Below are 14,676 nucleotides of genomic sequence, written 5' to 3'. Positions count from 1 at the left end.
GCGGTGGCTCACGCCAGTAATCCTAGCACTTTGGGAGGCCGAGGCAGGCAGAACACAAGGTCAGGAGTTCAAGAGCAGCCTGGCCAACATAGTGAAACCCTGTCTCTACTAAAAATTAAAAAATTAAAAAATTAAATTAGCTGGGTGTGGCAGCGTGCGCCTGTAATCCCAGCTACTGGGGAGGCTGAGGCAGGAGAATCGAGTGAGCCCAGGAGGCAGAGGTTTCAGTAAGCCAAGATTGTGCCATTGCACTCCAGCCCGGGCAACAGTACAAGACCCCATATTGAGAGAAAAAAAAAAAAAATCTGAGTGATATACGGCAATCAGCCATTCAGTTATTCTGATTGCCTAAATATGAGACGTTCTAACAGACACTGCATGTGAAATCTCTTTTGCTGGCCGGGTGCAGTGGCTCACGCCTGTCATCCCAGCACTGTGGGAGGCTGAGGTGGGCGGATCACTTGAGGTCAGGAGTTTGAGACCAGCCTGGCCAACATGGCAAAACCCCGTCTCTACTAAAAATACAAAAATTAGCCAGGCGCGGTGGTGGGCACCTGTAATCCCAGCTACTCAGGAGGCTGAGGCAGGAGAATTGCTTAGAACCTGGGAGGTGGAGGTTGCAGTGAGCCAAGATTGCACCACTGCACTCCAGTCTGGGCAACAGGGCAAGATTCTGTCTCAAAAAAAAAAAAAAAAAGAAATTCTTATAGAGAAAGCAGCTCATAAACAGTTTAGAAGACTTAAACTGTGCTCGCTTTGGCAACACATATACTAAAATTGGGACGATGCAGATAAGTTTAACGTGGTTCCTGTGCAAGGATGACACGAAAATTAATGAAGGGTTCCAATTTTATTTTAAAAAATTGAACTGTGATAGCCAGTCATAACGATCCCTTCTCATTTATGTGCATCAGGGGTTTCCTCAGTAATCGTTTGTTTTCGTCACTGGAAGTAAAATCTCTGTGTAGAGACTGTGTTGCACGAATTATGCATTGCATGAATTACTTCATTCATCAAGTCATTCTTGAGCTTCTACCATGTTCCAAGCTCTGTGTGAGGCTCAGAATATACAGAGCAGAGTAAGAGTTAGTCCCTGCCTGCAAGGACCTCACAGCTGTGGAGTAAGAAGTGAGTCAACTCCAGTGGGAAGTGGGCAACGATTTCCTAAACAGACACAAAAATGTTGACCATAAAAGAAGATAGATAAATGGAGCTTAATTAAAATCAGTACTTTCTCTTCATGAAAAGACATAAGTAATGCCGGGCACGGTGGCTCACGCCTGTAATCCCAGCACTTTGGGAAGCCGAGGCGGGTAGATCACGAGGTCAGGAAATTGAGACCATCCTGGCCAACATGGTGAAACCCCCTCTCTACTAAAAATACAAAAATTAGCTGAGCGTGGCAGCCCATGCCTGTAATCCCAGCTACTCAGCAGGCTGAGGCAGGAGAATTGCTTGAACCTGGGAGATGGCGGTTGCAGTGAGCTGAGATTGTCGTGGCACTGCACTCTAGCCTGGCAACAGAGCTAGACTCTGTCTCAATAAATAAAATAAAATAAAATAAAATAAAATAAAATAAAATAAAATAAAATAAAATAAAACAAAACAAAAAAAGACATAATAAAGAGAGTAAAAAGTCAAACCACAAACTGGGGGAAAATATTCACAATAAATTTACCTGATAAAGGTCTCATACCTGGAATTATAATGAACCAGAAAACAGTAAGAAAAAAAGATAACCCATAACAAATGGGCAAAACCCATGGACGGGAACTTCTCAAAGAGGATCTTCAAATGGCTAATATGTATATGAAAAGGTGCTTACTCATCAAGGAGATGCAAATTCAAACACAAGGAGATTACACTAAACACCCACCACAATGCCTACAATTAAAAATGTCTGTGAGAATGTGTAGAAACCGGAACTGTCACACACTGCTGGTGGGTGTGTAAATTAGTAGCAGTAATTTGGGAATCTGGCAATATCTGCCAAAATTAAATATTCACCTGCCCTATGATAGCAATCCTACTCCTAAGAATATTCCCTGGAAAAATTAGTGCATAGTTCCTTCAAAAGACATGCAGAAGAGTATTCATAGCAGCATTGTTTATAACAGGCAAAAGTTGAAAATATAAATGTCCATTAAGAGTAGAAAAAGTTGTAATATCCAATGTAATAATACTCAGCAATACAAGAAGAATAAATTACATGAGGGATGAATCTTACACATAGAACATCGAGTGAAGCAAGCCACACACAAAAGCCACACTGGGCTGGGCACAGTGACACACGCCTGTAATCCAGCACTTCGGGAGGCCGAGGCAGGAGGATCACTTGAGCCTAGGAGTTCGAGACCAGACTGGGCTACACGGCGAGACCCCATCTTTACACGAAATAAAAAAAGCAGCTGGCGTGGTGGCGCTTGCCTGTGGTCCCAGCTACTCAGGAGGCTGAAGTGTGAGGATCACTTGAGCCTGTGAAGGCAAAAGGCTGCAGTGAGCCATGATTGTGCCACTGCACTCCCGCCTGGATGACACAGCAAAATCCTGTTTGTTTTTTTTTTTTTAAAAAGAGAACTGTTTGATTCCATTTATGTGAAATTCAAGAACAACTAAAACCTAATCAATTATCATAAGAGCCAAAATGAAAGTTAACACAGGGGACAAGGGATACGAATGACAGGAGACACAATGAAACCTCTGGGGATTTGGAATGTCCTGTATCTTGATTTCTGTGCTGGTTCACCACATGTAAAAATTCATCAGATTTTATAATTAAGATTTGTGCACTTTAGGCTGGGCGCGCTGGCTCGCACCTGTAATCTCAGCACTTTGGGAGGCCGAGGCGGGTGGATCACCTGAGGTCGGGAGTTCAAGACCAGCCTGACCAACATGGAGAAACCCCGTCTCTACTAAAAATACAAAGTTAAAATTAGTCGGGCGTGGTGGCGCATGCCTGTAATCCCAGCTACTCGGGAGGCTGAGGCAGGAGAATTGCTTGAAGCCAGGAGGCAGAGGTTGCGGTGAGCTGAGATTGCGCCATTGCACTCCAGCCTGGGAACAAGAGTGAAACTCCGTCTCAAAAAAAAAAAAAGATTTGTGCACTTTACTGTATATAATATCTAGATGTTTAAAATGCAATGGGAGCATAGAGAAAAAAGTACCTAACTGGGAGTAAAGAAATCCTGGCCGACTTCACTGGGAATGTTTGAACTGAATCTTGACTAGGAGCTTGTCCATAGAGGGTCACGGATCTCCCACGCAGAGAGCCCCACAAAATCCTCAGCATTTTGGTGAGAGTATGGCACAAGATGATAGTGGCCTGGGGCTTGAACAAAACAGTTAGGAGGCTGAGTGCAGTGGCTCACACCTGTAATCTCAGCACTTTGGGAGGCTGAGGCGAACACCTGAGGTCAGGAGTTTGAGACCAGCCTGGCCAAAATGGCAAAACCCCGTCTCTATTAAAAATACAAAGATTAGCCGGGCATGGTGGCAGGTGCCTGTAATCCCAGCTACTCAGGAGGCTGAGGTGGGAGGATTGCTTGAGTGTGGGAGGCGGAGGTTGCAGTCAGCCCAGATCATGCCACTGCACTCCAGCCTGGGTGACAGAGTGAGACCCTGTCTCCAAAAAAAAAAAAAAAAAAGTTAGACGTCTAGTACAGGAACCATGCAACATCTAGTCAGCCAAGGGCAAGGTAAGGAGAGTGATGAGGAAGGAGGGGTGGCTGCCCTGCTCGGTGCTGTTCTGCCAAAGAGCCGAAATTCTTCGCGGGGTGGCAGATGAGGACGGGAACAGCTGGGGTGTGGCAAGTGTTGCCGCCTGGGGAGACCGGAGGGTGAGGTGTTTCTCACGGGTGCATCCAGTGACTCAGCAGGACAGTGGAGCTCATGAGGCCATGCCTCCCGTTTCCTGCCTTAGAATCACATGAAAATGAGCAGAGGGTGGGTCATCAGGACAGGGCTCTCCGGGGAGCGGAAGCGCCTTCAACGCAGGCCTGTGGGCAGGGGCGTGGGGGCGCGCACACACACGCCTGGGTGACCTCTACGTATATACAGAGCCTCCCTGGCCCTCCTGGAAAGACAACCTTCAGGTCCAGCCCTGGGGCTGCGGGAGTGGACCCCACTCTGAAGAGGCAGCCTTTCTCCAGGTTCTGTCTCTCCCATCCTGATTCTTGACACCAGATGCAGGTAAGCAGAGATGACAGGGTGAGGTGACGGCCAGGGAACAGCCTAGCCTCACAGACGAGAGTGCACGCTTCCACTCCAGTGAGCCTGGCTCTGCAGCTTGGCGGCTGTGTGACTTTGCGCAACTCACTTACCTTCTCCTGTTGCCTCAGTCTGTCAACTTCTGGCCTTTGCACCTAGGATACTCTTCCCTGCCTAGTATCTCATCGTCCATCAAGCTTGGGCACGGGCAGCCCTTCCTCCGCCAGGCTTCGTTTATGCTTCTGCCAAGATAGGATTAGGTTCCCCCCGTGCTTCCATGACACCTTACGTTGGACGCCCTTGCCTGGTACTTACTGTTACCAGCTGCGAATCCAGCGAGTCTGCAGCAAACTCAATCCTTGCCTTCTTGGGGGAGAGATTCGGCTGAGGGGCAGAAGTAGGTTTAAGGCAGAGGGAGAGGCCGAAGCAAGTTTTAGAGCAGGAGGTTTATTAAAAAGTTTTCCAGCAGGAATGAAAGGAAGTAAAGTACACTTGGAAAAGGGCCAAGTGCGCGACTTGAGACACCCAAGTGCGCTGTTCGGCCCTTGACTTGGGTTTTCTACACTGGGATGGTTCCGGGGTCTCCGTCTCTTCTCCCCGGATCTTCCCTTGGGGTGGGCTGTCCGCACGCCCCGGTGCCTGCCCGCCGCACAGGCGCTTGGGAGGGGCCGCATGCGCAGTGTGTTTACTGAAGTCGTGCGCATGCTCACTTGAGGCGTTTTTCCCTTACCAGCGGAGCGGCGCTAGAGGAAGGTCACGCGCCAGTTAAACTCCGCCATTTTGCTTCTTAGTGCATATGCTTGAGCTCACTCGCCCAATTCCTGAGCTCTCATCAGGAAGCTGCTGATCACCAGGTTCAGGTATTTTCCATCTACTGGGAGACTGTCTTTCCCTGACGCTGGCTGTGACCAATATTATTTTAGAAACACAGTGTAACAACCGCCTGACCATCACCTGATAGTCACCTGACATTACTGGGGTAGGCGGCCCTCCCTAGCTCTGCTCATGTCTGCTCTATTTCTTACCACACCTCGTTAGAATTGCTTTTTGGCCAGCCTGACCCACGTGGCGGAAACCCGTCACTACTAAAAATACAAAATTAGCTGGGCGTAGTGCATGCCTGTAATTCCAGCTACTTGGGAGGCTAAGGCAGGAGAATAACTTGAACCCGAGAGGCGGAGGTTGCAGTGAGCCAAGGGCATGCCACTGCACTCCAGCCTGGGCAACAAACGCGAAACTGTGTCTCAAAAAAAAAAAAAAAAAAGAATTGCTTTTTGCGTCAGCAGTGTCACCACTAGACTTTAAGCTCCTCAAGAAAAGGGATTATCAAGAAAAGGGATTACATCTGTGTCATCATTATATCCCTAGCCCCCCCAAGTGCCTGTCAGGTAATGATCACTTAATAAATATCCGACTGGAGAAAGAATGAAAGAAAAGGCTTGCTGGGTGGAGAGGGAAAGCCACAGATGTAGAGAATGTGCGGTCTCTTCCTCCATGGAATTGAGCTGATCACTTCTGTTGGTGCCTGGACATCTAGCCGATGATGTGCTCACCTAGCCAGGACCTCAGGACAGAACAAGGAACTCCCCAACAGCCTGGTTTTAAGGTTTTACCTTCTGATCTTGCTTGTCTCTTCAGATATCAAATTAGCCCACCTCTTTGCTAACCTCCTGGTTCATATTTTTGGAAGCATTTCTCCAAATGTTATAATTTCTAGGGGAATAAAGTCAGGAAGAGGGGGTGAAATTCACACGAAACCGCAGCAAGACAAGTGCTTTTAGTGCTGGATTGGCTGACGGCTCTGAATTCCACTCATCCAAAAGCCATCTCCAGCTGGTAGTTTTCCCTCGGTGTCCATCATTTTTAGATTCCCCTTTAAGACTTTTCTGGGCCGGGCGCGGTGGCTCACGCCTGTAATCCCAGCACTTTGGGAGGCCGAGGCGGGTGAATCACCTGAGGTCAGGAGTTCAAGACCAGCGTGGCTAACCTGGAGAAACCCTGTCTCTACTAAAAATACAAAATTAGCCGGGCGTAGTGGTGTGCACCTGTAATCCCAGCTACTCAGAAGTCTGAGGCAGGAGAATCACTTGAACCCAGGAGGCAGAGGTTGCAGTGAGCTGAGGCTGCGCCATTGCACTCCAGCCCGGGCAACAAGAGTGAAACTCTGTCTCAAAAAAAAAAAAGACTTTTCTGATGGAACGGACACATTTTTGTAGAGAGAGGATTGATCTGATGGGGGGGGTTGGTCAGGGGGGGGTTGATGTTGAAGTGTGTAGACAGTGCTTTCTCAGAGGTGGTGTGATTTGAAGGCACTAAATGCATTCCTGCACAAGGGCCTCTCTTGACCCCATGATCTAGAGCACCCGCTTGAAAGGCCAACCACACACCCATTTTTCCTTGGGCCCCCATCAGACATCTGGGTGGGCAGTGGATTAAAGCTGTGAGTTGTTAACACCCTGGGTGTTCTGGCCTCAACACAGAACTACACACTGCAAGCCCCACACTGCACGATGGGACCGTCTGGGAGGGAGGATGCCGCAGACACGCGGGGGCCTCGCAGCAGTGTGGGCAGGCTGTGAGGGGGGCCGTTCTCCACAGGCGCCCTGCTCCCAGGAGCAGGACAGCTTCCTTGCTGTGACTGAGGAGTCCAGTGGCCTGTCAGCCAGAGGGTTGATGGGGGAAGAGACACCCCGTCCCTCCCGATTCCTGACCCCATCCTGCCCCAGGACCCTTGGGCCCCCAGGCTAAGGGTCACTGTTGCTTCATATCCTACCCCCACCCTCTCAGGGCACCCCTCCGCTCTCCTACCCACACCCTTCCAGTGCTCCCCTCCCCTCTCCTACCCTCACCCTTCCAGTGCCCCCCTCCCCTGTCCTACCCCCACCCTCCCAGTGCCCCCCTCCTCTCTCCACCCACCCTCCCAGGGCACCCTCCCCTCTCCTACCTCCTCCCTCCCAGGGTACTCCTCCCCTCTCCTACTCCCACCCTCCCAGTGCCCCCCTCCTCTCTCCTACACCCACCCTCCCAGGGTACTCCTCCCCTCTCCTACCCCCACCCTCCCAGTGCCCCCTCCTCTCTCCTACACCCACCCTCCCAGTGCCCCCCTGCTCTCTCCTACACCCACCCTCCCAGGGTACTCCTCCCCTCTCCTACCCCCACCCTCCCAGTACCCCCCTCCTCTCTCCTACACCCACCCTCCCGGGTACTCCTCCCCTCTCCTACCCCCACCCTCCCAGTGCCCCCCTCCTCTCTCCTACACCCACCCTCCCAGGGTACTCCTCCCCTCTCCTACCCCCACCCTCCCAGTGCCCCCATCCTCTCTCCTACACCCACCCTCCCAGGCACCCTTCCCCTCTCCTACACCCACCCTCCCCATGCACCCCTCCCCTCTCCTACCCATACCCTCCCAGGGCACCCCTGCCCTCTCCTACCCCCACCCTCCCAGTGTACCCCCTCCTTTGCCCTCCTCCCCTGCCCTCTCCTGCCCCCACCTCTCCTGCCCCCTCCCCTGCCCTCTCCTGCCCCCACCCTCCCCATGCACCCCTCCCCTCTCCTACCCACACCCTCACAGTGCCCCCCACCCCTCTCCTACCCACACCCTCCCAGGGCACCCCTCCTCTCTCCTACACACACCCTCCCAGGGCACCCCTCCCCTCTCCTACCCCCCCCTTCCCGTGCACCCCTCCCCTCTCCTAACCCCACCCTCCTAGTGCACCCCTCCCCTCTCCTACCCACACCTTCCCAGTGCCCCCCTCCCCTCTCCTGCCCACACCCTCCCGTGCACCCTTCCCTTCTACCCACACCCTCCCCGTTGCACCCCTCCCCTCTCCTACCCACACCCTACCCGTGCACCCCTCCCCTCTCCTCCGCCCACTCTCCCAGGACACCTCTCCCCTCTCCTACCCCCACCTTCTCAGGGCATCCCTCCCCTCTCCTACACCCACCCTCCCAGGGCACCCCTCCCTTCTCCTAACCGTACCCTCCTAGTGCACCCCTCCCCTTTTCTTCTTTACCATAAGCTACAGTCTGGCTGGGCTCAGTGGCTCACGCCTGTAATTCCAGCACTTTGGGAAACTGAGGGAGGCGGATCACTTGGACCAGGAGTTCAAGACCAGCCTGGCCAACATGGTGAAACCCCGTCTCTACTAAAAATACAAAAATTAGCCGGGTGCGGTGGTGGGCAGCTGTAGTCCGAGCTACCGAGGAGGCTGAGGCAGCACAATCGCTTGAACCTGGGAGGCGGAGGTTGCAGTGAGCTGAGATTGCGCCACTGCACTCCAGCCTGGGAGACAGAGCAAGACTCCGTCTCAAAAAAAAAAAAGAAAAAGAAAAGAAAAGAAAAGCTACAGTCTTAAAAAATAAAAAACACCCGACTAACCAAGTTTCTAAAAAAATTTTGAGTTCCTAAGTTGTAAAACTGTTTTTAAAAGGATATGTTGAAGATGAAATATAGGAATAGTAGTTCCTAGGAAGGAATCCAGAAAGAAGGCAGGATTGGAGAGGGCACACCTGGAGTGTCAGTGATGTGATGGGTAATGGCATATGTTTTACATTGGTTGTGTTTACATGGGTGTTAATTATCCCACACAAGTTACAAATATATTTTACACATTATGTTTAATTCTTTTTTAATGCAATTTTTTTTTTTTTTTTTGAGACGGAGTCTCGATCTGTGGTCCAGGCTAGAGTGCAGTGGCGCGATCTTGGCTCACTGCAACCTCTGCCTCCCGGGTTCAAGTGATTCTCCTACCTCAGCCTCCTGAGTAGCTGGGACTACAGGCACACACCACCATTCCCAGCTAAGTTTTGTATTTTTAGTAGAGATGGGGCTTCGCCATGTTGGCCAGGCTGTCTTGAACTCCTGACCTCAAGTGATCCGCCCGCCTTGGCCTCCCACAGTGCTGGGATTATAGGCGTGAACTACTGCGCCTGGCCTTTAATGCAGATTTTAAAAATATAATTTCAACTTCTATTTTAGATTCGGGGATACATATGCAGGTTTGTTCCATGTGTCTATTGTGTGATGTTGAGGTTAGGGTATGAGTCATTCCTGTCACTCAGGTAGTGAGCACACTACCTACAGACAGTTTTTCAGCCCTGGCCCTCCCCCGATGTTTAATTCTTTATGCTGTGAAATATTTCATTATTTTTGTGTGATGTAAAGTAATCCCCCCTTATCTGAAGCTTTGCTTTCCATAGTTTCAGCTATCTCTGGTCAACTGCAGTTCAAAAAACTTACATAAAATATTTTCAATGAGAAAGACCACATTTACATAACTTTCATTACAGTATGTTGTTATAACTGTTCTATTTTATTATTATTGTTGTGAACTTCTTACTATGCCTGATTTATAAATTAAACTTTATTACAGATATATATGTATAGGAAAAAGCATACTACAGACAGTCCTCTACTTAGGGTGGTTTGACTTCTAATTTTCCAACTTTACGACAGGTTTCTAGGGACCTAACTCCATCATAAGTTAACTCCTTATGCTTTATGATGGGATTACGGTTTCTACTGAATACTCATTGCTTTTGCACCATCACAAAGTCAAAAGTAAGTTGGGGCCGGGTGTGGTGGCTCACGCCTGTAATCCCAACATTTTGGGAGGTGGAGGTGAGAGGATCACTTGAGGCCAGGAGTTTGAGATCAGCTTGGGCAACATAGTGAGACCCTGTCTCTATAGAACTAAAACATTAGCCAGGTGTGGTGGCGCATGCCTGCGGTCTCAGCTACCCGAGAGACTGAGGTGGGAGGATCACTTGAGCCCAGATCAGGGCTGCAGTGAACAATGATTGTGCTACTGCACTCCAGCCTGGGTGACAAAGCAAGACCCTGTCTCAAAAAAAAAAAAAAAAAAATTGTAAGTTAACCATTGTGAGTCAGGGACTGTCTACCATGTTGCCAGCATAAAATGCCTTTTGAACTTAGGATATTTTGACTTACAATGGGTTTATAGGAGTATGACCCCATCATAAGTGGAGAAGCATCTGAATATACAGAGTTCGGTATGATCTGTGGTTTCAGGTATCCGCTGAAGCTCTTGGAACATATCCCCTGCAGATATGGGGGACTACTGTGTGTGTGTGTGTGTGTGTGTATGTACACACATATATACACACATTATACATTATATGTGTATGACATATATGTGTGTGTGCATATATATAGAGAGCCTTTGATCCATATCTTATATATATATATATTTTCTTCCCCTTCCCCTTCCCCTTTCCTTTCCCTTGCCTCCCTCCCTTTCTCCCTCCTCTCTCTCTCTCTCTCTCTCTCTCTCTCGCTCGCTCTGTCACCCAGGCTGGAATGCAGTGGCATGATCTGGGCTCACTGCCACCTCTGCCTCTCGGGCTCAAGCGATTCTCCTGCCTCAAGCTCCTGAGTAGCTTGGATTACAGGCGCACACCACCATGCCGTCTTTTTTGAGACCAAGTCTCACTCTCTTGCCGAGGCTGGAGTGCACTGGTGTGATCTTGGCCCCCCAGGTTGATGCCATTCTACTGCCTCAGCCTCCGGAGTATCTGGGACCACAGGCGCCTGCCACCACACCCAGCTAATTTTTTTGTATTTTTAGTAGAGACGGGGTTTCACTCTGTTGGCCGGGCTGGTCTGAAACTCCTGACCTCGTGATCCACCCACCTCAGCCTCCCAAAGTGCTGGGATTATAGGCGTGAGCCACCGCGCCCGGCCTATATACACATATTTTCTGATTAGGTGCAAAGCAATGTGTTATAGGAGTGTCAAGAGCCTCAAGGGCCAAGTGCAGTGGCTCATGCCTGTAATCCCAGCACTTTGGGTGTCTGAGGTGGGAGGGCCCTTGAGCCAAGGAGTTTGAGACCAGCCTGGGCCACATAAGGAGACCTCACCTGTATTACATTTTTTTTTTTTTTCTGAGACGGAGTTTCACTCTTGTTGTCCAGGCTGGAGTGCAGTAGCGTGATCTTGGCTCACTGCAACCTCCACCTCCCGGGTTCAAGTGATTCTCCTGCCTCAGCCTTCCGAGTAGCTGGGATTACAGGCATGCTCCACTATGCCTGGCTAGTTTTGTATTTTTAGTAGAGACGGGGTTTCGTCATGTTGGCCAGGCTGGTCTTGAACTCCTGACCTCAGGTGATCTGCCCACTTCAGCCTCCCAAAGTGCTGGGATTACCGGCGTGAGCCACTGCACCCGACCAAAAATAATTGTTTTTTATTAAAAATAAATAAATAAAGAGCCTTAAGGGGAGACAGACATGTAACTGAACTGCACAGTGGGAACAGGCCCTTCCTGGGGATGTCATGACGCTGATTTTTTTCAGATCTACATTGACATGAGTCTGCCCAAATATTACTAGTCCTATTTTAATTCATATATATATATATATTATATATATATTATATATATATATATATATTTATTTATTTATTTATTTTGAGATGGAGCTTCACTCTTGTTTCCCTGGCTGGAGTGCAGTGGCGCGATCTCTGCTCACTGCCACCTCTGCCTCCTGGGCTCAAGCGATTATCCTGCTTCCGCCTCCCAAGTAGCTGGGATTATAGGTGCCTGCCACCACATCCAGCAAATTTTTTGTATTTTTTAATAGAGACACGGTTTCACCATGTTGACCAGGCTCATCTCAATCTCCTGACATCAGGCAATCCACCTGCCTTTGCCTCCCAAAGTGCTGGGATTACAGGTGTAAGTCACCGTGCCCGGCCTTAATTCATATTTTTCTAAAAAACAAGAAGTTCACATATCAATGAAAATATAAAAGACAGAAAGGGAGAGAGGAATATAAGAAAAGGAGTGGAAGAGACATTTTATAATTTATCTAGATATGACATTTTAATTGTAATTAGCTTTATTGATATATAGTTAAAATTCAATAAAATTCACCAATTTTAAGTGCAAAGTTTAATGAGTTTTGTCAATACATACAGTTATGTATTCACTACCAGAATCTAGACACAGAACGCTTCCACCTCCTCAGAAAGCTTCCCATGCCCCATGCCAATCCTCTTTCCCATTCTGAGCCCGTGGCAACTGCTCATCTGCTCTCTGTTAAAAGTTTCGCCTTTTCTAGAATTTCGTATACATAGAAACATGTGAGTAGTCTTTTGTTTCTGGCTTCTTTCTCTTAACACAATGCTTTTGAGATTCATCCATGTTGTTTTATGTAGCAGAAATTTACTCATTTTATTACCTAATAGAACTCATTTGTACGGATAATACAATTTGTCTTGATTCACCTATTGATTACTGATAACTATTTGGGTAATTGCAAATTTTTTAACTGATTTTTTATTGTGGTAAAGTATATAACATCAGATTTGTCGTTTTAACCATTTTAAAGTGTACAATTCGATGACATTAATTACATTTGCAATGATATGCAACCATTACCGTTATCTATTTCCAAAACTTTTCTTCACCCCAAACAGAAAGTCTGTAACCATTAAACCATGCGCAGTGGCCCAGATCTGGTCATAGCTACTCCGGAGGCTCAGGCTAGAGGATCATTTGAGCCCAGGAGTTGAAGACCAGCCGGGGTAACATAGTGAGATTGCATCTCTAAAAGAAAAACCCCAAAACTGCCGTGCGCGGTGGCTCATGCCTGTCATCCCAGCACTTTGGGAGGCCGAGGCGGGCGGATCACCTGAGGTCAGGAGTTCAAGACCAGCCTGGTCAACATGGTGAAACCCTGTCTCTACTAAAAATACAAAAATTAGCCAGGCGTGGTGGCATATGCCTGTAGTCCCAGCTACTTGGGAGGCTGAGGCAGGAGAATTGCTTGAGCCTGGGAGGCAGAGGTTGCAGTGAGCTGAGATCACGCCACTGCACTCCAGCCTGGCTGACAGAGCAAGACTCTGTCTCAAAAAAAACAAAACAAAACAAAACCCGAAAACCTCTGTAACCATTAAACCGTAACTCCCCATTCTCTCCTCCCCACAGTCCCTGATAACCTTCAGTCTACTTTCTTTCTCCATAAAGTTGTTATTTTGCATATTTCATATAAGTGGACTCATACAATATTTGTCCTTTAGTGTCTGGCTTATTTCTTTTAGCATGCTTTTTTTTTTTTTTTTTTTTAGATGGAGTCGCTTGCTCTTGTCGCCCAGGCTGGAGTGCAGTGGTGCGATCTCAGCTCACTGCAGCCTCTGCCTCCTGGGTTCAAGCGATTTTCCTGCCTCAGCCTCCGAGTAGCTGGGATTATAGGCAAGCACCCAGCCGACATTTAAATTTTTAAGCAGTCTGATTAATCATGTTTTGTGGACTGTACTTTTTGCATTTTAGTAAGAAACCTTTATCTAACCCAAGGTCCCAGTGCTTTTCTCCTTTGTTTTATTCTAGAAATTTTATAAAGCTTTTAGACCCATGCTTCATTTCAGGTGAATTTTTGAATATGTTATGAAGTAATAGTGAATAATAGTGAAGGCAGTTTTGTTTTGCATATGCATTGTTCCGGCACCATTTGTGGAAGAGACTTTTTCCCGCTGAATTGTCATCTTCTTAAAAAATCATTTATCGGCCGGGTGCGGTGGCTCACGCCTGTAATCCCAGCACTTTGGGAGCCCGAGGCGGGCGGATCAGGAGGTCAGATCACGACCGTCCTGGCTAACACGGTGAAACCCCGTCTCTACTAAAAATACAAAAAATTAGCCGAGTGTGGTGGTGGGCGCCTGTAATCCCAGCTACTTGGGAGACTGAGGCAGGAGAATCGCTGGAACCCAGGAGGCAGAGCTTGCAGGGTGCTGAGATTGCGCCACTGCACTCCAGCCTGAGCGACAGAGCGAGACTCCGTCTTAAGAAAAAAAAAAAAATCATTTATCCTGGACCGGGTCTGTTTCTGAGCTCCAGCCTGTTCCAGTAGTCCATATGTGTTTCCTTACGCGTGGCTTCAGTGTCTTCAATTACTGTAGCTTTGTAAGTCTTGAAATCACATGGTGTAAAGTTCTCCAGCTTTGTTTGTTTTTCAGAATTGCTTTGGCTAATCTTCACAATTGCTTTGCATTTCCATATACATTTAGATTCAGTTTGTCAATTTCTATAACAAAACTCTGCTAGGATTTTGACTGATACTGCTTTAAATCTGCATCAATTTAGGGAGAACATGTTAACTATTTTGAGTCTTCTGGTTCAGGAACATGGTATATGTCTCCATTTATTTAGGTCTCCATTAATTTTCTCAGCAATGCTTTGCAATTCTTACTATATAGGTCTTGCAAATATTTTGTTAAATTCGTCCATATGTATTATATTTTTATGCTATTGTAAAGATATATTTTAATTTCAATCCTCAATTCGTTATTGCTTGTATATAGAAATGCAATAGAATTTTTGTATATTAATCTTTTATTCTATGACCTTGCTAAACTCACCTGTTAATTCTAGTAATCTTTAGGATTTTCTACATAATGTGATCACATTATCTGTGAATAATAACAATGTTACTTTTTTTTTTTTTAAGATGGAGTCT

General features: G+C 47.7%; 1 non-coding gene across 1 annotated transcript; it reads left to right on the top strand.

Annotated features, from left to right (window-relative positions):
- Window positions 1-747: 747 nt before the first annotated feature.
- On the top strand, window positions 748-854 carry LOC115837381. The gene has a single exon (XR_004032430.1). It is a non-coding gene; the product is annotated as a U6 spliceosomal RNA (small nuclear RNA).
- Window positions 855-14,676: the final 13,822 nt, after the last annotated feature.

Source organism: Nomascus leucogenys, chromosome 11 (genome assembly GCF_006542625.1).
Source record: "Nomascus leucogenys isolate Asia chromosome 11, Asia_NLE_v1, whole genome shotgun sequence".
NCBI lineage: Eukaryota > Metazoa > Chordata > Mammalia > Primates > Hylobatidae > Nomascus > Nomascus leucogenys.
This window is presented reverse-complemented; position numbering and strand designations above follow the sequence as displayed.